Genomic DNA, 14885 nt, shown 5'->3' with positions numbered 1-14885 from the left:
TTAAGAGAAAAGGCTAAGACAGCAGCTTCCTTGGCTGTAATGGATAGGAGGGTTTAGTTACACTTTAAGGTGGCCAATAGAAATGATTGGTCCTTATCTGCATAGGCAGTTTTTTGGTAAAGGTGAACTATGCCTTTGAAGCAGGACTTAACTGCTCCTAAATGAGCCAGCCCCTTAGTCTACACCCCCCCCCCCCCCATCATGTGATTGTAGTACTACCCCCACAAGGGCTGCTGGTAACTGGCTCCTCTATTCTTGCACAGCCAGGCAACACACATTTTCCACTTGCATCCGAACACAAGAAATCAGTCCAGGGCTTGTTTTTGTTGTTTTTATTAGGGATGGGGTAGAGGGGTTATGGGATGCCCAACATGACTAAAACAACAGATGGGGGAAACGTCCTTCCTATGTACAGAGAAAAGATCCTGGACTGTTCTCCTCCCTGGACACAATCAGTCTTTAATAAGGATGAGCACAGGCGTGTTCACAAACGGCACGTGCAGAGCCCGCCAGGAAGTCGGCACTGCGCTGTGCTAATCACAGGCAGTGAGACATTTCCGATCTCTGCAGCCGCGCATCGGGACAATGTCTCATTGCTTGTGATTAGCGCTCAGCAGTGCCGACTTACTGGCGGGCTCTGCACGTGCCGTTTGCGAACACGCCTAAGCTCATCCTTAGCTCTTAAGGATCAGTGGCAAAAGTCCCATGCGGACTAGAAGCTCTTAGTCCCCTTTGGAAAATAGTACAAAATGTTGCAAAACTGCATGCAGGAGTATCTCCTGTCCTCTGTAGAACTGCTCCCAGCTCCACTGCCTACTCCTGGCTGCTCTGAAGGTCTCCAAGGATAAAAGATTTAGCACAGCACTGTCCTTTGAAAGCTTGCTACATGTGACAGTCTCCACCCTTGTGAATCCCCTGGGTGTGCTGATGTACTCACTCTGTCCTCCTTGATCCCTGCTGCTCTTAGGCAAGATTCCATCTCAAACTGGACACTGAAAGGATTCTTCTCTGCCAGCCTAAGCCCAGCCTGGAGACTTAGGGGACCCCTCCTAGGTCACTGACAGCCTCCTCAGCACTCCGTCGTCCACCTGACTCCCTGCTGGCATGGCTCCACCATATTTAAAGGCTGACACAGCCACCCTGCCAGGACATTCTGCGTGGGGATTGGCCAAGTTCCCTCACTATGCAGATCAAGACCTCCTGGCTTCCATCCACTAACTTCCAGAAGTTTCTACATGCTTCTAGATCCAGGGGGACCTGGACCAGAGACCTACATCTGTGAAGTCATCCAGCCTGACCTGCAGTAACCCAACCCAATTTCAGACTCAAATAACTTACCATGAGTCATAAGCTTAAATTTGCCTACACTAACTCTATTAGCACACTGGAGGGTGCTACATGGTGTATTAAAAAAAAAAAATGGTTTAGGTGTGTGTGTGCAGATGTGCTGCTGGTCTCTTCTAGGCATGAGCAAAAGTGGCATGTTACAAAGAATACCGTGCCTGCATTTATAAATATCCAAAATACCAAGACCCCCCCCAGGGGACTTTAAAAGCAAGATCAAGTATAAAGGTGTAAAAAGCAAATGGCAATCTTTATTACAAACATGGTAAAAAACTAAAGGTCAATAAAAGTATGACATAGTTTCACAATGTGTGACATAAAGGTTTAAAATAATACAAAGTGCAATCAGGGATACCTCTCCTGTCTGAGAAACCCCAAGAAAGAACTGCCAACTACACCTTGCTTTTGAACACAGTTGCTGCAGGTACTCGGTATGTGCCAGATAGCCACTGTGTGTGCACGGTGGACCGTGGGTTGTCCCTCTTTGTGAACCCCCCCCGGACCAGTAGACATCAGCCAATTTCACCAACTTGTGCTTTTTATGTGTATATTTTGCTCTTAATGTACAACATCTGGTATACCCCTCTCTTCCCTGAAGAAGGAATTTTTTCCGAAATGCATCGGTACTTACCTAATGATCATACCCAGACTGAACAAGCTAAATGGTTGTTGGCAGTTCTTTCTTGGTGTATCTCAGACATGAAGGGTATCCCTAATTATGCTTTGTATTATGTTGTAACTTTATGTCATATATTGTGAAACTATGTAAAAATGTTATTGACCTTTTGGTCTTTTACCATGTTTGTGATAAAGATTGGCATTTGCCTTTTTATACCTTTATGTATGATCTTGCCTTTAAAGTCTTCTAGGCATGAGCTGGCAGAGAACGGCAACACATCTACACATGCACATCCTTGCGTGCATACAAATGCCACCAGCTTCTGGTGGACAGGATTTGTAGTGCCCCGCGGTATTTATGCATACTGTATGCTGGTCAAACATGTGCTGCAAACTTTCAGCTTAGTAACACGTGTGGCTATACACACATTTTAAAGAGGAAGTAAACTCTCCCACTCTGATGCTGCTTTTCATTTAATCCATTATAATAAGTAATTATCAAAGTATAGCCACTGTAATCCAGCCCAAATCGCATATTACTTACTGTTTAAAGAAACTTTAAAAAACTTGTTTCCAGGGGTTAGGCAGCGCCATCTTAAGTTTTGAGTCCACAGTAGAGTGTATTTCCGCCCTTACATTGAGCACTTCCTGTACTGTTAACCAAGTCTCCTTCTCAATCCAAGGTTTCTATGGCAACCCTGTTTCACTGCTCATAACTGACTTGTTTTATTTCTTAATATTTACTTGTGCCTATTATCTAGTGTTTGCCTGTATCAGTCTTATCAGCTTCAGCTGATAAGGCTGCAGTAATCCTGTCCGATGCCCAAGTTAACACTGCATGTGATGTCACATGGTCACATGGGGTGTAGTAGGAAGCTCTGAGTGATTATGCAGTCTCCTGGGATTTCAGAGTTGTGCCGTAGGAAGATCTGATAATAAACAGACAAGTACACAGAGTGTGCCGTAAATGAGGGGAGATCTGGGCATGCTCAGTGAAGTCATTCTAAAGAACAAAAAGGATTACAACAATACTAAGCAAGTAAGGAGATATCTACAAGCAGTGTTCATTAGGGTTTTTTATGCTGATTTACATGGGACAAAGTTGTCGGGGAGAGTTTACAACCACTTTAAAAGCCAACATTTTTACTTTTTAGGTAAATTCTTCAAATCTCATTCAATACAGACTTAAAGCAGATCTTCAATCCTCTTTGTTGCTTTATCCAATATTGTTCCTTCCAAGCTCCTTTACCACATTCGCAAATGTAAATGTATTTTTTTACTTTTTTGTTTTACAAATACCTTCGTTCAATACAACCTCCTGGAGGTACTCGCGTAATACATCTCAGGAGGCTTTGAGCTAATCAGTCTAACATTGTGCATATGCCAGGCAATCCACACCACACTACACATGGGACTGGCTGAAAGAACCAGGAAAAGACAGCTGGCCCCCCGATGACATAGGAAGAGGATGACAGTGTGGGGCCTGGTGGCAGATCAGCAGATTACAACAGACAGCATTGGATTTTGAGGGAGTGTATCTTCCAACTCCAGCCAAAAATTTGATTTTTATAACAGCTTACCTGTAAAATCCTTTTCTTGGAGTACATCATGAGACACAGAGCCTAAGTAACAACTTAATGGGTTATGGGCCACCTTCAGGTGATTGGACACTGGTATACCCAATACAGGAAGTTTACTCCCCTAAATAAGCTCTCCTCCATCCAGGAGTACCTCAGTTTTTGTAGCAAAACAATATACTTAAACCCCATAAAAGAGGGGAGGGACCTCTGTGTCCCATGATGTACTCCAAGAAAAGGATTTTACAGGTAAGCTGTTATAAAAATCCTATTTTCTTTATCGTACATGATGGGACAAAGAGCCTAAGTAATAGCAATGCTATTGAGGGGAGGGAGAGACAACCCGTAGAGCAACCCCAGACCTGAGGGCTTGTACTGCTGCCTGCAGCACACCGCACCCGAAGGCAAGATCCTCATACCTCCTTACATCCACCTGATAAAATTTTGTGAATGTATGCATTGAAGACCAAGTTGCGGCCTTGCAGATCTGAGCCACGGAGGCCTGGTGACGCACTGCCCAAGAAGCACTAACCAACCTGGTAGCGTGCGCCTTAACTTGAAAAGGGGGAATCTTACCCCTTAAGCCTGGGTTCACACCTATGCGAATTAGATGTGCGTTTCCGCACATCTAATTCGCATAGCAGGAGAATGTGACTGGCTCCCTATGGAGCCGGTTCACATATCTCCGGAGCGGCTGCGGAGCGCACTGCACTGTGCGTCTTTGGCTCCGTTTCAGGGCCGAATTCAGGCAAAGAATCGGCCCTGATTCGTCCCTGAAATGGGGAACAGGGACGCACAGCGCTCCTGTGCGATCCGCAGCCCGTTGTAGTGTGAACACTGGCTAAATCATAAGTTTGAATTATAACTTGCCGAATCCACTTAGCGGCAGTGGATTCCGAAGCTGCCTGTCCCTTCTTAGGACCCTCTGGCAGAATAAATAAGAGATCAGTCTTATGAATCTGAGCAGTTGTCTTTAAATAGATTTTCACTGCTCTCACCACATCAAGACAATGTAGTGACTTTTCTTCCCTGGAAAATGGTTTTGGAAAAAATGATGGCAGGACAATATCTTGGTTCAGGTGAAAACCTGAAACCACCTTTGACAAAAAGTCTAGACGAGGGCGTAACACCACTCTGTCCTCATGAATAATAAAATATGGCTCTTTACAAGTAAGAGCAGCCAATTCCGAAACCCTCCTTGCTGAGGATATAGCAACCAAGAATACCAGCTCCTTGTCAGAAGGACTAAGGGAATATGCTGTATTAGTTCAAAAGGCTGTTTTTGTAACACTGACAAAACTAAGTTAAAGTCCCAAGGGCTCAAAGGTGATTTAACTGGCGGATTAATCCACATCACCCCTTGCATGAAACCCCGGACTCAAGAATGCGTAGCAAGTGGTCTTTGAAATAAGATTGATAAGGCTGAGACTTGGCCCTTAATAGTACTCAAGGCCAATTTCATCTCTACATCTCTAATTGTAGAAAGAATTCTGCCTATGATATATCTCCGAGGGTGCCAACCCTTGGATTCACACCAGGAAACATAAGCCTTCCAGACTCTATAATATATAACTCTGGAAGATGGCTTCCTTGCATTAATCAAAGTAGAGACGACTGACCCGGAAAGCCCACGTTTCTTTAGAATGTGTTTCAATAGCCAGGCCGTTAAATTTAGCGTTCGTAAAGTAGGATGGAATATTGGCCACTGTGAGAGCAGGTCTGGCCTTAGTGGAAGGGACCATGGATCCTCCACTGCCATCTTTACGATTTCTGCATACCATGACCTTCTGAGCCATGCTGGTGCTACCAGAATTATTGGCTTTCTTTCCAGCTTGATCCTGCAAAGAAGTTGTGGCAGCAACTGAATAAGGGGGAATGCACAGATCAGTGAAAACTGATCCCACGGGGTCACCAACACATCTGTTCCGCATGTGAGTGGATCCCTTGTCCTGGACACGAGGTTGACTAACTTCGTGTTGAATCTGGACGCTAGAAGATCCACGTCCGGAGTCACCCATCTTTGGCAAACAGCCCGAAAAATGTCGGGGTGAAGAGACCATTCCCCTGGGAATAACTGCTGGCGACTTAAAAAGTCCGCCTGCCAATTCTCTACCCCTGGAATGAAGACTGCCGGTAGGCACGGAACATTCCTTTCTGCCCAAGTTAGAATATGGTTCACCTCTCTCTGTGCTGAGAGACTCTTGGTGCCCCCTTGGTAATTGATATAGGCCACAGCCGTGGCATTGTCGGATTGGATCCTGACAGGACAATCCCTTAACCTGGAAGTCCAGGCTTTCAGAGCCAGACGCACTGCTCGAATCTCTAGGATGTTGATGGGCAAGGCTCTTTTGGTTCTTGACCACTATCCCTGGATAGCCGTCTTCTCTAATACTGCTCCCCAGTCTGAAAGGCTGGCATCTGTCGTTACTACTTTCCAGATAATTGGTCTGAAGGATTTTCCTTTCAGCAGATTCTGGGTTAGTAACCACCAACTGAGGCTTTGGGACACCCTTGGGGACAGACGCATTGGCAAGTCCAAAGCTTGGATCGTTTTGTTCCAAGCAGACAGGATACTGTTTTGCAACATTCTCAAATGGAACTGGGCATAGGGGACTGCTTTGAACGAAGCCACCATCTTTCCTAACAAGCTCATGCAAAGGCAAATTGAGGGATTTCCTTTCGACCTGACCATCCGGACCAGCTCTCTAATGGAGTTGATTTTTGCAGGAGGCAAGAACACCTTTTTCTGGGCTATGTCTATGATCAGGCCCAAATACTCCAGCTTTCTTAGCGGTTTTAAGGAAGACTTCTCTAGGTTGAGAATCCAACCCAGACTTTTCAGGTAACTGGTTATAATGCGTACACTTTGCTCCAAGCGAGCCACTGACTGATCTATTAGCAATAGATCGTCTAGGTAGGCCAATACTGTTATGCCCTGTGCCCTTAACCTGGCTAGAGGTGGGGCCAGTACTTTTGTGAACACCCGGGGTGCTGTAGCTAGCCCGAAGGGCAGGGCTACAGACTGAAAGTGCTGCTGTTCTACTTTGAATCGCAGAAACCTTTGGTGAGCGGGAAATATAGGGACATGCAGATATGAATCCCTCATGTTGATGGACGCCAGAAGTTCTCTTCCTTGTAGGATGTAAACTACTGACCTGATCGACTCCATGCGAAAGGAGCAGATCTTCAGGAACTGATTTAGATTCCTTAGATCTAGAATGGGTCTGACATCTCCATTTGGCTTTGGTACCGTAAAAAGGTTTGAATAAAACCCCAAACCTTACTCTTCTGTGGGGATCTGTATGATCACCCCGTGAGCCAGTAATCTGTCTAATGCTTGAAACAGAGATTGCTTTTTTCCTGGATCTTTGGGAACGTTTGATCTCAGAAAATGAGATGGTGGAAACTCCCGAAATTCTAGTTTGTATCCTAGAGACACCGTGGAGACGACCCACCTGTCCAGAATCTCCTTTTGCCAGACTTCTGAGAATTGCAGAAGTCTCCACCCCACTCTGGCAAGGGGGGGGGCGCCTCTTCATGATGAGGCTTTAGTATTCTGCTTTGCAGATTTCTGGCCCCAGGTCTTCTTTTGAACCTGGGCCTGACCCTGAGGTTTTCCTCTAGAGTCTGACGGCGGAGGCCGTCGCCACTGCGTAGAGGCGGATGCCTCTGGAGCAGGAGAAAAAGTCTGTTTAAATGAAGGACGTTTATACTTTGACCAGCAAAAGAGTACTCTTCGCACTAGAAATCGTTTGGATGTATTTATCCAAATCATCGCCAAATAATCGCTCCCCATGAAAAGGGAAACTAGTCAGAAGCTTTTTGCAGGGTGCTTCGGCTGACCAACTTTTTAACCAAAGGGTCCTATGCATGTGTACTAGCACAAACGCAAGGCGGGACGCCTGGTGAATAGAATCTTTCATAGCGTCTATAGCAAAACATAATGCCTTTGGTAGTTCGGCCAACTCACGGACCTGTTGTGCAGGGACCTCTTTAAGAGCCTCTGTGAACTGGTCCTTTAGGGACTGACAGATGCCTATTGCAACGACTGCAGGCTGAGTAACGGCGCCTGCCAAGGAAAAAGAGGTTTTCAACAGGAATTCCAACTTTTTATCTGTTGGATCTGTAAGCATTTGTGCATTGTCTACTCGACAATTTAAACTTTTATTCACACTGGAAATCACAGCGTCAACTGCTGGTACCTTCCATCTTTTGGTGAATTTCTCCTCCATGGGATAGAGAACTGAGAATCTCTTTGGAGGGAGAAAATGCTTATCCGGATGATCCCATTCAGCATAAATAAGCTTTTCTAGCAATGCATGGACCGGAAACGCATGAAAAGGCTGTAAAGGTTTTAAAGAACCCAAGGAAGAAACCGGACTTTCAGCTGACTCTATTAGGGGTAGCATGAAAGTAGAACGAACCATCTCCATAAGAGTTTGTACCTCAGATTGCAAAGCTGAATCATCAACCGTTTCCTCTGCAGAGGAATAATCGGCTTGTTTTTCCTCTCATTCGCCTGAGGGTAATACCTCATCCTGTCCCCATTGTTCCCTTGGTAAAGGGTTTGAGGTGGGGGAGGGGGATCTAGCACGCTTCCTATCCACTTGGATGGAGGATGCGATTAAAGCCGCTAATCTTCTTTCTAGGCCCTGCAGGGCAGAGGAAAATGCATCTTCAGTCACGTATACAGGGGCTGAAGTTTGAGAAGCAGTTGCACCACCAATTGATTCCAATGACTCACCATGGCTTGCCAAGTCTGGTATCTCCAGAGAAGATGATAGTATGGAGGCATGACTGGAGTTCCCAGCGCCTGGGGGTGGAATTTTGGGTACCATATTGGTAGCTCTGGAAGTCATAGTGCTAAGCACAAAAGCAGAGGCACTTAAGAAAAATATACTACTTGCTGAGCAATAATTTAGCAAAACAATGCCACCATAAAGATCAGCTTTTGGTGCTGAATAACAATTGTATTTCCTGTACTGGAAATGCCTGTATACATCCCTTAGGTGACCCAGCGCTCCTGTGCCCTCTAGTGTGTCAGACTTCCTACGCTACGTCCCGCACACGGTGCCGCCTGTTTCTTAGACCACGCCCCTCTCTAATACCCACCCCCTCCTTCTTTCAAGGAAAGATCTAGTCAGCGCACGCTAACGGCATTCGGGTCTACAAATGCAGACCCGAAGAGGAGAAGGCTGTGAACGGCGTCTGGCTCTTTGCCAGAGTGGCAAACATACTGCTTAAGTACAAGGACTGGGCGCAACAATCCTCTTGCTGAACAGTGTTTATAACAAAAGGCAAGTTTGAAATATAAAAGTAATATATGTGAAGCCGCCACCGCCTCTCTCCGGGAGGGGGGAGTTTTATCAGCAGAGTGTTAGGCTCCTTAATCTGCAAGATATGTACTAACTTGTCTTAGTAGGGGCCTTTAATACATAAAAAATATCATTATAAACTGCTGCTGTACCCCCACTTTCAAATAAGAACCCCCATAGACTGCTGGGATCACACACGCTGTTATAGCCAGGACAAAGAGCTGCTGAGAAGCAACGTATCAAGGTATGTGTAATTTACTCCCCCTAGTCCAGATTTTAAGGCATACAATGTTTATTATATGTTAGAAAAGGCATAGGTGGACCTTTTACAGTTCCTAGGCTTCTTCCTTTACCTTATCCTCGCTGCAGGATACTGCTGAAACAGACAGATCCAAACTTCACCCATCACGACGGGCTGCGTTAGTAAAACTTTAAAGACCGGTCCCTTAATAGGGGTTCCACTCCTTTGGATCTGTATAGCACCCCTCAGGAGCAACTTTAGGTAATGTAACAAGACCAAAAAGAGTCTTGGTTCCTGGCATCCAGCCCTCAAAGAGAGGCAAAACCTTGTTCTTCTATGCGAGGCCCGGGTACCATCCTGTGGCCTCAGTGGCTTGGATGGATCCGGTTGTGGAGGTTATTTAAATCCAGCATGGATCCCTCCTGGAGCTCCTCAGAGCATATCTTCACTCATGACCAACACCTTAGACACTGGTGAAAAAACTGAAGTACTTCGGGAAGGAGGAGGGGTTATATAGGGGAGTGAACTTCCTGTATTGGGTATACCAGTGTCCAATCACCTGAAGGTGGCCCATAACCCATTAAGTTATTACTTAGGCTCTGTGTCCCATGATGTACGATAAAGAAACATATTTTTTAGTTTTGAACAGTGAGAAAGGGTCTAAAGATATGGATGGGAGGGTCTGGATCTTCTGCTATGGATGTGAGGGGATGGATCTTCTGCTATGGATGTTTTCTGCTATTGATGTGAGGGGATGGATCTTCTTCTATGGGTGTGAGGGGATGGATCTTCTTTTATGGCTGTGAGGAGTTGGATCTTCTGCTATGGATGTAAGGGGAAGGATTTTCTGCTATGGATGTGAGGGGTTGGATCTTTTGCTATGGATGTGAGGGGATGGATCTTCTTCTATGGGCGTGAGGGGATGGATCTTCTTCTATGGGCGTGAGGGGATGGATCCTATTTTATGGATGTGAGGGGATGGATCTTCTGCTATGGATGTGAGGGGATGGATCTTCTGCTATGGATGTGAGGGGATGGATCTTCTGCTATGGATGTGAGGGGATGGATCTTCTTTTATGAATATGAGGGGATGGATCTTCTTTTATGAATATGAGGGGATGGATCTTCTTTGATGGGTGTGAGAGGATGGATCTTCTGCTATGGATGTGAGGGTATGGATCTTCTTTTATGGGTGTGAGGAGTTGGATCTTCTGCTATGGATGTGAGGGGTTGGATCTTTTGCTGTGGATGTGAGGGGTTGGATCTTTTGCTGTGGATGTGAGGGGATGGATCTTCTTCCATGGGTGTGAGGGGATGGATCTTCTTCCATGGGTGTGAGGGGATGAATTTTCTTCTATGGGTGTGAGTGGATGGACCTTCTTCTATGGGTGTGAGGGGATGGATCTTCTTTTATGGGTGTGAGGAGTTGGATCTTCTGCTATGGATGTAAGGGGAAGGATTTTTCTGCTATGGATGTGAGGGGTTGGATCTTTTGCTATGGATGTGAGGGGATGGATCTTCCTCTATGGGTGTGAGGATGGATCTTCTTCTATGGGTGTGAGGGGATGGATCTTCTTCTATGGGTGTGAGGGGATGGATCTTCTTCTATGGGTGTGAGGGGATGGATCTTCTTCTATGGGTGTGAGGGGATGGATCTTCTTCTATGGGTGTGAGGGGATGGATCTTCTTCTATGGGTGTGAGGGGATGGATCTTCTTCTATGGGTGTGAGGGGATGGATCTTGTTCTATGGGTGTGAGGGGATGGATCTTCTTCTATGGGTGTGAGGGGATGGATCTTCTTCTATGGATGTGAAGGGATGGATCTTGTGCTATGGACATTAGGTGATGGATCTTGTGCTATGGGTGTGAGGGGATGGATCTTCTTCTATGGGTGTGAGGGGATGGATATTGTGCTATGGATATGAGGCGATGGATCTTGTGCCATGGGTGTGAGGGGATGGATCTTGTGCTATGAGTGTGAGGGGATGGATCTTGTGCTATGAGTGTGAGGGGTTGGATCTTCTGCTATGGGTGCAGGGGGATGGATCTTCTGCTATGGGTGCGAGAGGTTGAATCTTCTGCTATGGATGTGAGGGGATGAATCTTCTGCCATGGATCTGAGGGGTTGGATTCTCTGCATCTATTTTTATACTTTTTTTTTTTTTAAGTAAAATAACAGTGAGCACTATATAGATTCTCATTATCGTTTAACATATGACTACACACTGAATCATCCATCCACCCACCTGAGCTGCTGAGGTTCTCCAAAAGTCAGAGCCCTTGCTGATTAAGAAGGAAAGGAGTCCATCTAGTGTTGGAGCGCATATTGGCCTTTGTTATGGGGCGCCGTACAGAGAGCAGAAAGTTTGCCCATAAGGGATTTACCTTGATGGAGGTGTTTTCTACTTGCACGTTAATGTAGCACTTACCTGGGAGTGCTATATATCACAAGTTGTATAGGTCTACTATATTCACAATTATATGGACTTTTGCTATTCTGTTTATGATTATTTGATGATTGCTGAAAACACATATAACATCAGATTACAGACATTGGTTATTACTCACTGATAAACCATTGATGATAAAACAGCATTTATTCTTTTACACACATGCAATCCTTTTTTCACTTCATGCAGCTTTAATTATTCAAATGCTTGTGCGCAGATAATCACATACACAAACTATGTAAACAAGATGTTTCCACAATTCCTTTAGACTCGCTCATTTGGATTTCCAGTCTTTCTTCTCCAAAGCTGAGGATTCATCCTACTATAGGCCCGACATGGTGGACGTGTACAACACCTTGCACCGCCCCACCTCTCCTCTCTTTCCTATCCTCAACAACCCAGTATCCACACTAAGGCCCCTTTCACACTGGGGCGGTTTGCAGGTGTTATTGCGCTAAAAATAGCGCCTGCAAACCGCCCCTAAACAGCCTCCGCTGTTTGTTCAGTGTGAAAGCCCGAGGGCTTTCACACTGAAGCGGTGCGCTGGCAGGAGAAGAAAAAATCTCCTGTCAGCCGCATCTTTGGAGCGGTGAAGGAGCGGTGTATTCACCGCTCCTTCCCATTGAAATCAATGGGACAGCGCGGCTATAGCCGCGCTATACGAGGGGTTTTAACCCTTTTTCGTCCGCCAGCGGGGGGTTAAAACCGCACCACTAGCGGCCAAATACCGCGCTAAAAATAGCGCTGTTTTACCGCCAACGCCCCCTACCGCCCCAGTGTGAAAGGGGCCTTAGTGTAAGAGATAAATCCTTTCTTACCTCAGAATAAAACAATATGTTGCACATGGGGGTATTGTCAACATGAAGATGACACACCAGACCCCACAATCCAGACGAGTTGAAGGCCGTTATCAAAGAAAACTGAGCTTCCATAACACCTCAGCTGATCACCTCCATGCCACGCCGCATTGATGCAGTAATTCATGCAAAGGGAGGCCCGACCTTTTGCATACTATACTGTACATGGACATACTTTTCAGTAAGCCAACATTTTTGTATTAAAAATCCTTTTTTTATTGGTCTTATGTAATATTCTTATTTTCTGAGATACTGAATTTTGGGCTTTCACTAGCTATAAGCCATAATAATCAAAATGAAAAGAAAGAAATGCTTGAAATATATCACTCTATATAACAGTAGAGGGGTACCAGATAAGTTTTTTAAAGTTGTGGGGTGGCTGGATAGATGACAATTCAACTGCATCAGATTAATTGCCTCCTGGTGAATAGATGAACTATGTGAGTGAGGCTTGTGTAAGCCTAGATGGGAACCTATAACATCTTTTACTACTGCTATTTGGGGATATCATACTGGATATATTGATTGTACATTGTATATGTCATCCCCCTTCCACTTTTTTCCCCTTTACTAGGGTTTAATATGGAAGGATTTCTGACATCTGTTATTATTTGGTATGGGAATTGCTTGTACACAGGTGCTGGGAATTGTAGTGCTGAATGTTTATGTTCAATGTTTGTATGTATCTTTTTCTATGTTTAAAAAACCTTTGCTAAAAAATTTACAAAACAAAAAACGTATCTACATAAAATAGATGAGTTTCACTTTTTGAATTGAATTACTGAAATTAATTATTTTTTTGATGATATTCTAATTTTATGAGATGCACCTGTATATTGTGTTTGTATGCACTAAAACTCATTATTGCCCCGAAAATATACCTTTGATAAACAGTTGCACAAATAATGTGCAACATCAACTGCTATCTTTTTTTATTCTACTCGCCTCTGCTTTCAGAAAATGTATAATGTGCTAGGGGAGTTTAAGAAAATTTAAGGCCAAAAACTGGTTAAACAATTAATGTCTACATGATTGAGGGATGCAGGGATTGGAATGGCAGACTTAATTATTATATCATTGCAGTCCAGCTCACTTCATGAGAGTCTTGGCTTCCCACTGGTTGGACCATGGTTTCTCCTCCCCCTCTAGTTTTCCACCACTTGATTTTTTTTTCTTACCCACATTGCTATGTTATCACAGATTTTATTTAATCGTGTTAATGCATCTCATCTTTCATGTGAAATGTTCCAGGACTGTTTATACTTCTGAAAATAAATATATAAATAACACAAAAAATAAACTATGTGAAAAATATGAAAGTTTTTAGCTGATTATTTTGTGCTGCTAATTATACATGGGTAAGTCCCATCAATTATCTGTATTTACAGTGGATATAAAAAGTTTACACACCCCTGTAAAAATGCCAGAGGTAAAAAATGAGAGGTATTAAAAATTCCCCTCAAACACCTATGCACAAGATACATTAGACAGCGTTAGCATTACGTTGCTTCAAAAAAAAAAAAAAAAAAAAAAAAAAGAATGGTTGCTCTACATAAAGATGGCCTAGGAGGCTATAGGAAGATTGCCAAGACCCTGAAACTGAGCTGCAGCATGGTGGCCAAGACCATACAGCTGTTTAACAGAACAGGTTCCACTTGGAACAGGCCTCACCATCGTCAACCAAAGAAGTTGAGTGCACATGCTCAGCCTCATATCCAGAGGTTGTCTTTGGGAAATAGACGTACGAGTGCTGCCAGCATTGCTGCAGAGGTTGAAGGGGAGGGTCAGCCTGTCATTTCTCGGACCATACGCCGCACACTGCATCAAATTGGTCTGCATGGCTGTCGTCCCAGAAGGAAGCCACATCTAAAGATGATGCACAAGACAGCCCACAAACAGTTTGCTGAAGACAAGCAGACTAAGGACATGGATTACTGGAACCATGTCCTGTGGTCTGATGAGACCAAGATAAACTTATTTGGTTCAGATGGTGTCAAGCGTGTGTGGCGGCAACCAGGTAAGGAGTACAAAGACAAGTGTGTCTTGCCTACAGCCAAGCATGGTGGTGGGAGTGTCATGGTCTGGGGCTGCACGAGTGCTGCCAGCACTGGGGAGCTACAGTTTATTGAGGGAACCATGAATGCCAACATGTACTGTGACATACTGTAGCAGAGCATGATCCCCTCCCTTCGGAGACTGGGCCACGGGGCAGCATTCCAACATAACGACCCCAAACACACCTCCAAGACGTCCACTGCCTTGCTAAAGAAGCTGAGGGTAAAGGTGATGGACTGGCCAAGACATGCTTGGCCAGTCCATCACCTTTACCGGCAAGGATGTGGAATTCCCTTCCGCAGATGGTGGTCTCAGCGGGGGGCACTGATAGTTTCAAGAAACTATTAGATAAGCACCTGAACGACCGCAACATACAGGGATATACAATGCAATACTGACATACAATCACACACATAGGTTGGACTTGA

Source organism: Aquarana catesbeiana, linkage group LG05 (assembly GCF_042186555.1).
Source record: "Aquarana catesbeiana isolate 2022-GZ linkage group LG05, ASM4218655v1, whole genome shotgun sequence".
Taxonomy (NCBI): domain Eukaryota; kingdom Metazoa; phylum Chordata; class Amphibia; order Anura; family Ranidae; genus Aquarana; species Aquarana catesbeiana.
This window is presented reverse-complemented; position numbering follows the sequence as displayed.